We start from the raw sequence: 12,418 nt of genomic DNA, 5'->3' as shown, positions 1-12,418 counted from the left end.
AGCTTCAGTCATTCATTCAGTGGTACGAATTTGACGCATTAATTAAATGAAACAAACTGCACTCATTCATTCAATGAAACACATTGCATTTGTTAATTCAATGACTAGAGCTTCCGCCATTCATTGAATGCCTTGAGCTAAACGAATTCTCTCGAGGAACAAATTGCACACATTCATTGAATGAAACAGACTGCTGGTTTGCTTTCATGAGTACAGGAATTCTCATGTATTCAATGCCTCGAGCTGAACGCATTGACACAATGAAACAAACTGCACACATTCATTCAATCGAACAGATTGCGCGTGTAAATTCAATGAGTAGTGCTTCTCTCGTTTATTCAATGTGTAGAGCTTAAGGATTTCATTTAATGCAACAAGCTGAAACAAATGAATCAGTCGTTGATTCAAACCTCAATCATTGTTTCAATGAATCAAACGGTATTCTTAGATTCAATGAGACAGATGTAACTAACTTGTTTAGTGACTCAAACCGCACACTTTCATTCAAAGAAAGACTACACGTGTTAACTCAAAGAGTACAGCTTCTCTACTTTATTCAATATGACAAGCTAAACTCCTTCATTCAATGAAACAAACTGCAATCATTCAATCATTGTATCAAACTTCAATCATTGTTTCAATGAATCAAACGTTATTCATTGATTCAATGAATGAAACTTAACTAATTTATTTTGAATTCCCACTGCATTCATCCATTCAATGAATCAAACAGCCCTCAATCATTCATTGAAAGAATCTGCACATGCTAATCGAATCACTATTGAATTTCCCATTCATTTAATGAAGCAAGTTGCATGCTCTCTCTTAAAGTAACCAACTGCATGCATTCGTTTACTCCAACAGACTGCACGTGTTAATTCAATGGGTACAGCTTCTTTCATTCATTCAACGTTTCAAGCTTAACTAATTCATTCAGTACAACAAACTGGAGGTATTCATTCAATGAGTAGAGCCTCTCACATTGATTCAATACCAGGCGTTTAAATCATCCTTTGAACGAAACAGACTGCACACATTCATTGAATGAAACAAACTGCATGTGCAATTTGAATGAGTACTGTTTCTCTCATTTATTCAGTGCCTCGAGCTAAACGATTTATTTTAATGAAACAGCCTGCACTTGTTAATTCCATCAGTCGAGCTTCTCTCATTCATTCAGTGCTAGACGTTTAGCGCATCGATTCTAAGAAACAAACGGCAACTTTTAAATTAAATGAAACACACTGCATGGATATCTTCACTCATTCATTCCGTGGTACGAGTTTGACGTTTTAATTCAATGAAGCAAACCACACTCATTCATTCAATTAAACAGACTGCTCGTCTGCTTTCAATGAGTAGAGGAAGTCTCATTTATTCAATGCCTCGAGCTGAACTCATTGACTCAATGAAACAAACTGCACACATTCGTTCAATCAAACAGATTCCGCGTGTAAATTTAATGAGTAGTGCTTCTCTCCTTTATTCAATGTCTCCAGCTTAATGTTTTCATTTAATGAAACAAGGTGAAACAAGTGAATCAGTCAATCTTCAATTATTGATTCAATGAATCAAACGGTATTCTTAGATTCAATGAGACAGATGTAACTAACTTATTTAGTGAATCAAACTGCACACATTCATTGAAAGAAACATACTGCACATGTTAATTCAAAGAGTAGAGCTTCTCTACTTTATTCAATACGACAAGCTTAACTCCTTCGATAAATGAAACAAACTGCAATCATTCAATCACTGTATCAAACTTCAATCATTGTTTCAATGAATCAAACGTTATTCATTGATTCAATCAACGGGATATAACTCATTTATTTAATGATTCCAACTGCATTCATCCATTCAATGATTCAAACAGCACTCAGTCATTCCATGAAAAAATCTGCACATGCTAATCGAATGCTTTTCCCATTCATTCAATGAAACAATTTGCATGCTTTCTGTCAATGAAACCAAGAGTTTGCATTCATTTAATCAAGCAGCCTGCACTTGTTAATTCAATGAGTAGAGCTTCTCTCATTCTTTCAGTGCCACCAGTTTAGCGTATTGATTCCAAGAAACAAACGGCACTTATTCATTCAATGAAACACACTGCATGTCCAAACGCAATGAGTAGAGCTTCAGTCATTCATTCAGTGGTACGAATTTGACGCATTAATTCAATGAAACAAACTGCACTCATTCATTCAATGAAACACATTGCATTTGTTAATTCAATGACTAGAGCTTCCGCCATTCATTGAATGCCTTGAGCTAAACGAATTCTCTCGAGGAACAAATTGCACACATTCATTGAATGAAACAGACTGCAGGTTTGCTTTCATGAGTACAGGAATTCTCATGTATTCATAGCCTCGAGCTGAACGCATTGACGCAATGAAACAAACTGCACACATTCATTCAATCGAACAGATTGCGCGTGTAAATTCAATGAGTAGTGCTTCTCTCGTTTATTCAATGTGTAGAGCTTAAGGATTTCATTTAATGCAACAAGCTGAAACAAATGAATCAGTCGTTGATTCAAACCTCAATCATTGTTTCAATGAATCAAACGGTATTCTTAGATTCAATGACACAGATGTAACTAACTTGTTTAGTGACTCAAACCGCACACTTTCATTCAAAGAAAGACTACACGTGTTAACTCAAAGAGTACAGCTTCTCTACTTTATTCAATATGTCAAGCTAAACTCCTTCATTCAATGAAACAAACTGCAATCATTCAATCATTGTATCAAACTTCAATCATTGTTTCAATGTATCAAACGTTATTCATTGATTCAATGAATGAAACTTAACTAATTTATTTTGAATTCCCACTGCATTCATCCATTCAATGAATCAAACAGCCCTCAATCATTCATTGAAAGAATCTGCACATGCTAATCGAATCACTATTGAATTTCCCATTCATTTAATGAAGCAAGTTGCATGCTCTCTCTTAAAGTAACCAACTGCATGCATTCATTTACTCCAACAGACTGCACGTGTTAATTCAATGGGTACAGCTTCTTTCATTCATTCAACGTTTCAAGCTTAACTAATTCATTCAGTACAACAAACTGGAGGTATTCATTCAATGAGTAGAGCCTCTCACATTGATTCAATACCAGGCGTTTAAATCATCCTTCGAACGAAACAGACTGCACACATTCATTGAATGAAACAAACTGCATGTGCAATTTGAATGAGTACTGTTTCTCTCATTTATTCAGTGCCTCGAGTTAAACGATTTATTTTAAGGAAACAGCCTGCACTTGTTAATTCCATCAGTCGAGCTTCTCTCATTCATTCAGTGCTAGACGTTTAGCGCATCGATTCTAAGAAACAAACGGCAACTTTTAAATTAAATGAAACACACTGCATGGATATCTTCACTCATTCATTCCGTGGTACGAGTTTGACGTTTTAATTCAATGAAGCAAACCACACTCATTCATTCAATTAAACAGACTGCTCGTCTGCTTTCAATGAGTAGAGGAAGTCTCATTTATTCAATGCCTCGAGCTGAACTCATTGACTCAATGAAACAAACTGCACACATTCGTTCAATCAAACAGATTCCGCGTGTAAATTTAATGAGTAGTGCTTCTCTCCTTTATTCAATGTCTCCAGCTTAATGTTTTCATTTAATGAAACAAGGTGAAACAAGTGAATCAGTCAATCTTCAATTATTGATTCAATGAATCAAACGGTATTCTTAGATTCAATGAGACAGATGTAACTAACTTATTTAGTGAATCAAACTGCACACATTCAATGAAAGAAACATACTGCACATGTTAATTCAAAGAGTAGAGCTTCTCTACTTTATTCAATACGACAAGCTTAACTCCTTCGATAAATGAAACAAACTGCAATCATTCAATCACTGTATCAAACTTCAATCATTGTTTCAATGAATCAAACGTTATTCATTGATTCAATCAACGGGATATAACTCATTTATTTAATGATTCCAACTGCATTCATCCATTCAATGATTCAAACAGCACTCAGTCATTCCATGAAAAAATCTGCACATGCTAATCGAATGCTTTTCCCATTCATTCAATGAAACAATTTGCATGCTTTCTGTCAATGAAACCAAGAGTTTGCATTCATTTAATCAAGCAGCCTGCACTTGTTAATTCAATGAGTAGAGCTTCTCTCATTCTTTCAGTGCCACCAGTTTAGCGTATTAGATTAGATTAGATTAGATTAGATTACTTACATGTGGAAACAGGCCCTTCGGCCCAACAAGTCCACACCGCCCCGCCGAAGCGTACCCACCCATACCCCTACATCTACCCCTTACCTAACACTACGGGCAATTTAGCATGGCCAATTCACCTGACCTGCACATCTTTGGACTGTGGGAGGAAACCGGAGCACCCGGAGGACACCCACGCAGACACGGGGAGAACGTGCAAACTCCACACAGTCAGTCGCCTGAGGCGGGAATTGAACCCGGGTCTCCGGTGCTGTGAGGCAGCAGTGCTAACCACTGTGCCACCGTGATTCCAAGAAACAAACGGCACTTATTCATTCAATGAAACACACTGCATGTCCAAACGCAATGAGTAGAGCTTCAGTCATTCATTCAGTGGTACGAATTTGACGCATTAATTCAATGAAACAAACTGCACTCATTCATTCAATGAAACACATTGCATTTGTTAATTCAATGACTAGAGCTTCCGCCATTCATTGAATGCCTTGAGCTAAACGAATTCTCTCGAGGAACAAATTGCACACATTCATTGAATGAAACAGACTGCAGGTTTGCTTTCATGAGTACAGGAATTCTCATGTATTCATAGCCTCGAGCTGAACGCATTGACGCAATGAAACAAACTGCACACATTCATTCAATCGAACAGATTGCGCGTGTAAATTCAATGAGTAGTGCTTCTCTCGTTTATTCAATGTGTAGAGCTTAAGGATTTCATTTAATGCAACAAGCTGAAACAAATGAATCAGTCGTTGATTCAAACCTCAATCATTGTTTCAATGAATCAAACGGTATTCTTAGATTCAATGACACAGATGTAACTAACTTGTTTAGTGACTCAAACCGCACACTTTCATTCAAAGAAAGACTACACGTGTTAACTCAAAGAGTACAGCTTCTCTACTTTATTCAATATGTCAAGCTAAACTCCTTCATTCAATGAAACAAACTGCAATCATTCAATCATTGTATCAAACTTCAATCATTGTTTCAATGTATCAAACGTTATTCATTGATTCAATGAATGAAACTTAACTAATTTATTTTGAATTCCCACTGCATTCATCCATTCAATGAATCAAACAGCCCTCAATCATTCATTGAAAGAATCTGCACATGCTAATCGAATCACTATTGAATTTCCCATTCATTTAATGAAGCAAGTTGCATGCTCTCTCTTAAAGTAACCAACTGCATGCATTCGTTTACTCCAACAGACTGCACGTGTTAATTCAATGGGTACAGCTTCTTTCATTCATTCAACGTTTCAAGCTTAACTAATTCATTCAGTACAACAAACTGGAGGTATTCATTCAATGAGTAGAGCCTCTCACATTGATTCAATACCAGGCGTTTAAATCATCCTTCGAACGAAACAGACTGCACACATTCATTGAATGAAACAAACTGCATGTGCAATTTGAATGAGTACTGTTTCTCTCATTTATTCAGTGCCTCGAGTTAAACGATTTATTTTAAGGAAACAGCCTGCACTTGTTAATTCCATCAGTCGAGCTTCTCTCATTCATTCAGTGCTAGACGTTTAGCGCATCGATTCTAAGAAACAAACGGCAACTTTTAAATTAAATGAAACACACTGCATGGATATCTTCACTCATTCATTCCGTGGTACGAGTTTGACGTTTTAATTCAATGAAGCAAACCACACTCATTCATTCAATTAAACAGACTGCTCGTCTGCTTTCAATGAGTAGAGGAAGTCTCATTTATTCAATGCCTCGAGCTGAACTCATTGACTCAATGAAACAAACTGCACACATTCGTTCAATCAAACAGATTCCGCGTGTAAATTTAATGAGTAGTGCTTCTCTCCTTTATTCAATGTCTCCAGCTTAATGTTTTCATTTAATGAAACAAGGTGAAACAAGTGAATCAGTCAATCTTCAATTATTGATTCAATGAATCAAACGGTATTCTTAGATTCAATGAGACAGATGTAACTAACTTATTTAGTGAATCAAACTGCACACATTCAATGAAAGAAACATACTGCACATGTTAATTCAAAGAGTAGAGCTTCTCTACTTTATTCAATACGACAAGCTTAACTCCTTCGATAAATGAAACAAACTGCAATCATTCAATCACTGTATCAAACTTCAATCATTGTTTCAATGAATCAAACGTTATTCATTGATTCAATCAACGGGATATAACTCATTTATTTAATGATTCCAACTGCATTCATCCATTCAATGATTCAAACAGCACTCAGTCATTCCATGAAAAAATCTGCACATGCTAATCGAATGCTTTTCCCATTCATTCAATGAAACAATTTGCATGCTTTCTGTCAATGAAACCAAGAGTTTGCATTCATTTAATCAAGCAGCCTGCACTTGTTAATTCAATGAGTAGAGCTTCTCTCATTCTTTCAGTGCCACCAGTTTAGCGTATTGATTCCAAGAAACAAACGGCACTTATTCATTCAATGAAACACACTGCATGTCCAAACGCAATGAGTAGAGCTTCAGTCATTCATTCAGTGGTACGAATTTGACGCATTAATTCAATGAAACAAACTGCACTCATTCATTCAATGAAACACATTGCATTTGTTAATTCAATGACTAGAGCTTCCGCCATTCATTGAATGCCTTGAGCTAAACGAATTCTCTCGAGGAACAAATTGCACACATTCATTGAATGAAACAGACTGCTGGTTTGCTTTCATGAGTACAGGAATTCTCATGTATTCAATGCCTCGAGCTGAACGCATTGACACAATGAAACAAACTGCACACATTCAATGAGATTCAATGAGAAAAATGTAACTAACTTGTTAGTTACTCAAAGTGCACACTTTCCTTCAAAGAAAGCCTGCTCGTGTTAACTCAAAGAGTACAGCTTCTCTACTTTATTCAATATGGCAATCTTAACTCCTTCATTCAATGAAACAAACTGCAATCATTCAATCATTGTATCAAACTTCAATAATAGATTCAATGTATCAAACGTTATTCATTGATTCAATGAATGAAACTTAACTAATTTATTTTGAATTCCCACTACATGCACCCATTCAATGAATCAAACAGCCCTCAATCATTCATTGAAAGAGTCTGCACATGCTAATCAAATCACTATTGAATTTCCCAATCATTTAATGAAGCAAGTTGCATGCTCTCTCTTAAAGTAACCAACTGCATGCATTCGTTTACTCCAACAGACTGCACGTGTTAATTCAATGGGTACAGCTTCTTTCATTCATTCAACGTTTCAAGCTTAACTAATTCATTCAGTACAACAAACTGGAGGTATTCATTCAATGAGTAGAGCCTCTCACATTGATTCAATACCAGGCGTTTAAATCATCCTTTGAACGAAACAGACTGCACACATTCATTGAATGAAACAAACTGCATGTGCAATTTGAATGAGTACTGTTTCTCTCATTTATTCAGTGCCTCGAGCTAAACGATTTATTTTAATGAAACAGCCTGCACTTGTTAATTCCATCAGTCGAGCTTCTCTCATTCATTCAGTGCTAGACGTTTAGCGCATCGATTCTAAGAAACAAACGGCAACTTTTAAATTAAATGAAACACACTGCATGGATATCTTCACTCATTCATTCCGTGGTACGAGTTTGACGTTTTAATTCAATGAAGCAAACCACACTCATTCATTCAATTAAACAGACTGCTCGTCTGCTTTCAATGAGTAGAGATCGTCTCATTTATTCAATGCCTCGAGCTGAACTCATTGACTCAATGAAACAAACTGCACACATTCGTTCAATCAAACAGATTCCGCGTGTAATTTAATGAGTAGTGCTTCTCTCCTTTATTCAATGTCTCCAGCTTAATGTTTTCATTTAATGAAACAAGGTGAAACAAGTGAATCAGTCAATCTTCAATTATTGATTCAATGAATCAAACGGTATTCTTAGATTCAATGAGACAGATGTAACTAACTTATTTAGTGAATCAAACTGCACACATTCATTGAAAGAAACATACTGCACATGTTAATTCAAAGAGTAGAGCTTCTCTACTTTATTCAATACGACAAGCTTAACTCCTTCGATAAATGAAACAAACTGCAATCATTCAATCACTGTATCAAACTTCAATCATTGTTTCAATGAATCAAACGTTATTCATTGATTCAATCAACGGGATATAACTCATTTATTTAATGATTCCAACTGCATTCATCCATTCAATGATTCAAACAGCACTCAGTCATTCCATGAAAAAATCTGCACATGCTAATCGAATGCTTTTCCCATTCATTCAATGAAACAATTTGCATGCTTTCTGTCAATGAAACCAAGAGTTTGCATTCATTTAATCAAGCAGCCTGCACTTGTTAATTCAATGAGTAGAGCTTCTCTCATTCTTTCAGTGCCACCAGTTTAGCGTATTGATTCCAAGAAACAAACGGCACTTATTCATTCAATGAAACACACTGCATGTCCAAACGCAATGAGTAGAGCTTCAGTCATTCATTCAGTGGTACGAATTTGACGCATTAATTCAATGAAACAAACTGCACTCATTCATTCAATGAAACACATTGCATTTGTTAATTCAATGACTAGAGCTTCCGCCATTCATTGAATGCCTTGAGCTAAACGAATTCTCTCGAGGAACAAATTGCACACATTCATTGAATGAAACAGACTGCTGGTTTGCTTTCATGAGTACAGGAATTCTCATGTATTCATAGCCTCGAGCTGAACGCATTGACGCAATGAAACAAACTGCACACATTCATTCAATCGAACAGATTGCGCGTGTAAATTCAATGAGTAGTGCTTCTCTCGTTTATTCAATGTGTAGAGCTTAAGGATTTCATTTAATGCAACAAGCTGAAACAAATGAATCAGTCGTTGATTCAAACCTCAATCATTGTTTCAATGAATCAAACGGTATTCTTAGATTCAATGACACAGATGTAACTAACTTGTTTAGTGACTCAAACCGCACACTTTCATTCAAAGAAAGACTACACGTGTTAACTCAAAGAGTACAGCTTCTCTACTTTATTCAATATGACAAGCTAAACTCCTTCATTCAATGAAACAAACTGCAATCATTCAATCATTGTATCAAACTTCAATCATTGTTTCAATGTATCAAACGTTATTCATTGATTCAATGAATGAAACTTAACTAATTTATTTTGAATTCCCACTGCATTCATCCATTCAATGAATCAAACAGCCCTCAATCATTCATTGAAAGAATCTGCACATGCTAGTCGAATCACTATTGAATTTCCCATTCATTTAATGAAGCAAGTTGCATGCTCTCTCTTAAAGTAACCAACTGCATGCATTCGTTTACTCCAACAGACTGCACGTGTTAATTCAATGGGTACAGCTTCTTTCATTCATTCAACGTTTCAAGCTTAACTAATTCATTCAGTACAACAAACTGGAGGTATTCATTCAATGAGTAGAGCCTCTCACATTGATTCAATACCAGGCGTTTAAATCATCCTTTGAACGAAACAGACTGCACACATTCATTGAATGAAACAAACTGCATGTGCAATTTGAATGAGTACTGTTTCTCTCATTTATTCAGTGCCTCGAGCTAAACGATTTATTTTAAGGAAACAGCCTGCACTTGTTAATTCCATCAGTCGAGCTTCTCTCATTCATTCAGTGCTAGACGTTTAGCGCATCGATTCTAAGAAACAAACGGCAACTTTTAAATTAAATGAAACACACTGCATGGATATCTTCACTCATTCATTCCGTGGTACGAGTTTGACGTTTTTATTCAATGAAGCAAACCACACTCATTCATTCAATTAAACAGACTGCTCGTCTGTTTTCAATGAGTAGAGATCGTCTCATTTATTCAATACCTCGAGCTGAACTCATTGACTCAATGAAACAAACTGCACACATTCCTTCAATCAAACAGATTGCGCGTGTAAATTTAATGAGTAGTGCTTCTCTCCTTTATTCAATGTCTCCAGCTTAATGTTTTCATTTAATGAAACAAGGTGAAACAAGTGAATCAGTCAATCTTCAATTATTGATTCAATGAATCAAACGGTATTCTTAGATTCAATGAGACAGATGTAACTAACTTATTTAGTGAATCAAACTGCACACATTCATTGAAAGAAACATACTGCACATGTTAATTCAAAGAGTAGAGCTTCTCTACTTTATTCAATACGACAAGCTTAACTCCTTCGATAAATGAAACAAACTGCAATCATTCAATCACTGTATCAAACTTCAATCATTGTTTCAATGAATCAAACGTTATTCATTGATTCAATCAACGGGATATAACTCATTTATTTAATGATTCCAACTGCATTCATCCATTCAATGATTCAAACAGCACTCAGTCATTCCATGAAAAAATCTGCACATGCTAATCGAATGCTTTTCCCATTCATTCAATGAAACAAGTTGCATGCTTTCTGTCAATGAAACCAAGAGTTTGCATTCATTTAATCAAGCAGCCTGCACTTGTTAATTCAATGAGTAGAGCTTCTCTCATTCTTTCAGTGCCACCAGTTTAGCGTATTGATTCCAAGAAACAAACGGCACTTATTCATTCAATGAAACACACTGCATGTCCAAACGCAATGAGTAGAGCTTCAGTCATTCATTCAGTGGTACGAATTTGACGCATTAATTCAATGAAACAAACTGCACTCATTCATTCAATGAAACACATTGCATTTGTTAATTCAATGACTAGAGCTTCCGCCATTCATTGAATGCCTTGAGCTAAACGAATTCTCTCGAGGAACAAATTGCACACATTCATTGAATGAAACAGACTGCTGGTTTGCTTTCATGAGTACAGGAATTCTCATGTATTCATAGCCTCGAGCTGAACGCATTGACGCAATGAAACAAACTGCACACATTCATTCAATCGAACAGATTGCGCGTGTAAATTCAATGAGTAGTGCTTCTCTCGTTTATTCAATGTGTAGAGCTTAAGGATTTCATTTAATGCAACAAGCTGAAACAAATGAATCAGTCGTTGATTCAAACCTCAATCATTGTTTCAATGAATCAAACGGTATTCTTAGATTCAATGACACAGATGTAACTAACTTGTTTAGTGACTCAAACCGCACACTTTCATTCAAAGAAAGACTACACGTGTTAACTCAAAGAGTACAGCTTCTCTACTTTATTCAATATGACAAGCTAAACTCCTTCATTCAATGAAACAAACTGCAATCATTCAATCATTGTATCAAACTTCAATCATTGTTTCAATGTATCAAACGTTATTCATTGATTCAATGAATGAAACTTAACTAATTTATTTTGAATTCCCACTGCATTCATCCATTCAATGAATCAAACAGCCCTCAATCATTCATTGAAAGAATCTGCACATGCTAGTCGAATCACTATTGAATTTCCCATTCATTTAATGAAGCAAGTTGCATGCTCTCTCTTAAAGTAACCAACTGCATGCATTCGTTTACTCCAACAGACTGCACGTGTTAATTCAATGGGTACAGCTTCTTTCATTCATTCAACGTTTCAAGCTTAACTAATTCATTCAGTACAACAAACTGGAGGTATTCATTCAATGAGTAGAGCCTCTCACATTGATTCAATACCAGGCGATTAAATCATCCTTTGAACGAAACAGACTGCACACATTCATTGAATGAAACAAACTGCATGTGCAATTTGAATGAGTACTGTTTCTCTCATTTATTCAGTGCCTCGAGCTAAACGATTTATTTTAAGGAAACAGCCTGCACTTGTTAATTCCATCAGTCGAGCTTCTCTCATTCATTCAGTGCTAGACGTTTAGCGCATCGATTCTAAGAAACAAACGGCAACTTTTAAATTAAATGAAACACACTGCATGGATATCTTCACTCATTCATTCCGTGGTACGAGTTTGACGTTTTTATTCAATGAAGCAAACCACACTCATTCATTCAATTAAACAGACTGCTCGTCTGTTTTCAATGAGTAGAGATCGTCTCATTTATTCAATACCTCGAGCTGAACTCATTGACTCAATGAAACAAACTGCACACATTCCTTCAATCAAACAGATTGCGCGTGTAAATTTAATGAGTAGTGCTTCTCTCCTTTATTCAATGTCTCCAGCTTAATGTTTTCATTTAATGAAACAAGGTGAAACAAGTGAATCAGTCAATCTTCAATTATTGATTCAATGAATCAAACGGTATTCTTAGATTCAA

The sequence above is a fragment of the Chiloscyllium punctatum genome, chromosome Y, assembly GCF_047496795.1.
Source record: "Chiloscyllium punctatum isolate Juve2018m chromosome Y, sChiPun1.3, whole genome shotgun sequence".
NCBI lineage: Eukaryota > Metazoa > Chordata > Chondrichthyes > Orectolobiformes > Hemiscylliidae > Chiloscyllium > Chiloscyllium punctatum.
This window is presented reverse-complemented; position numbering follows the sequence as displayed.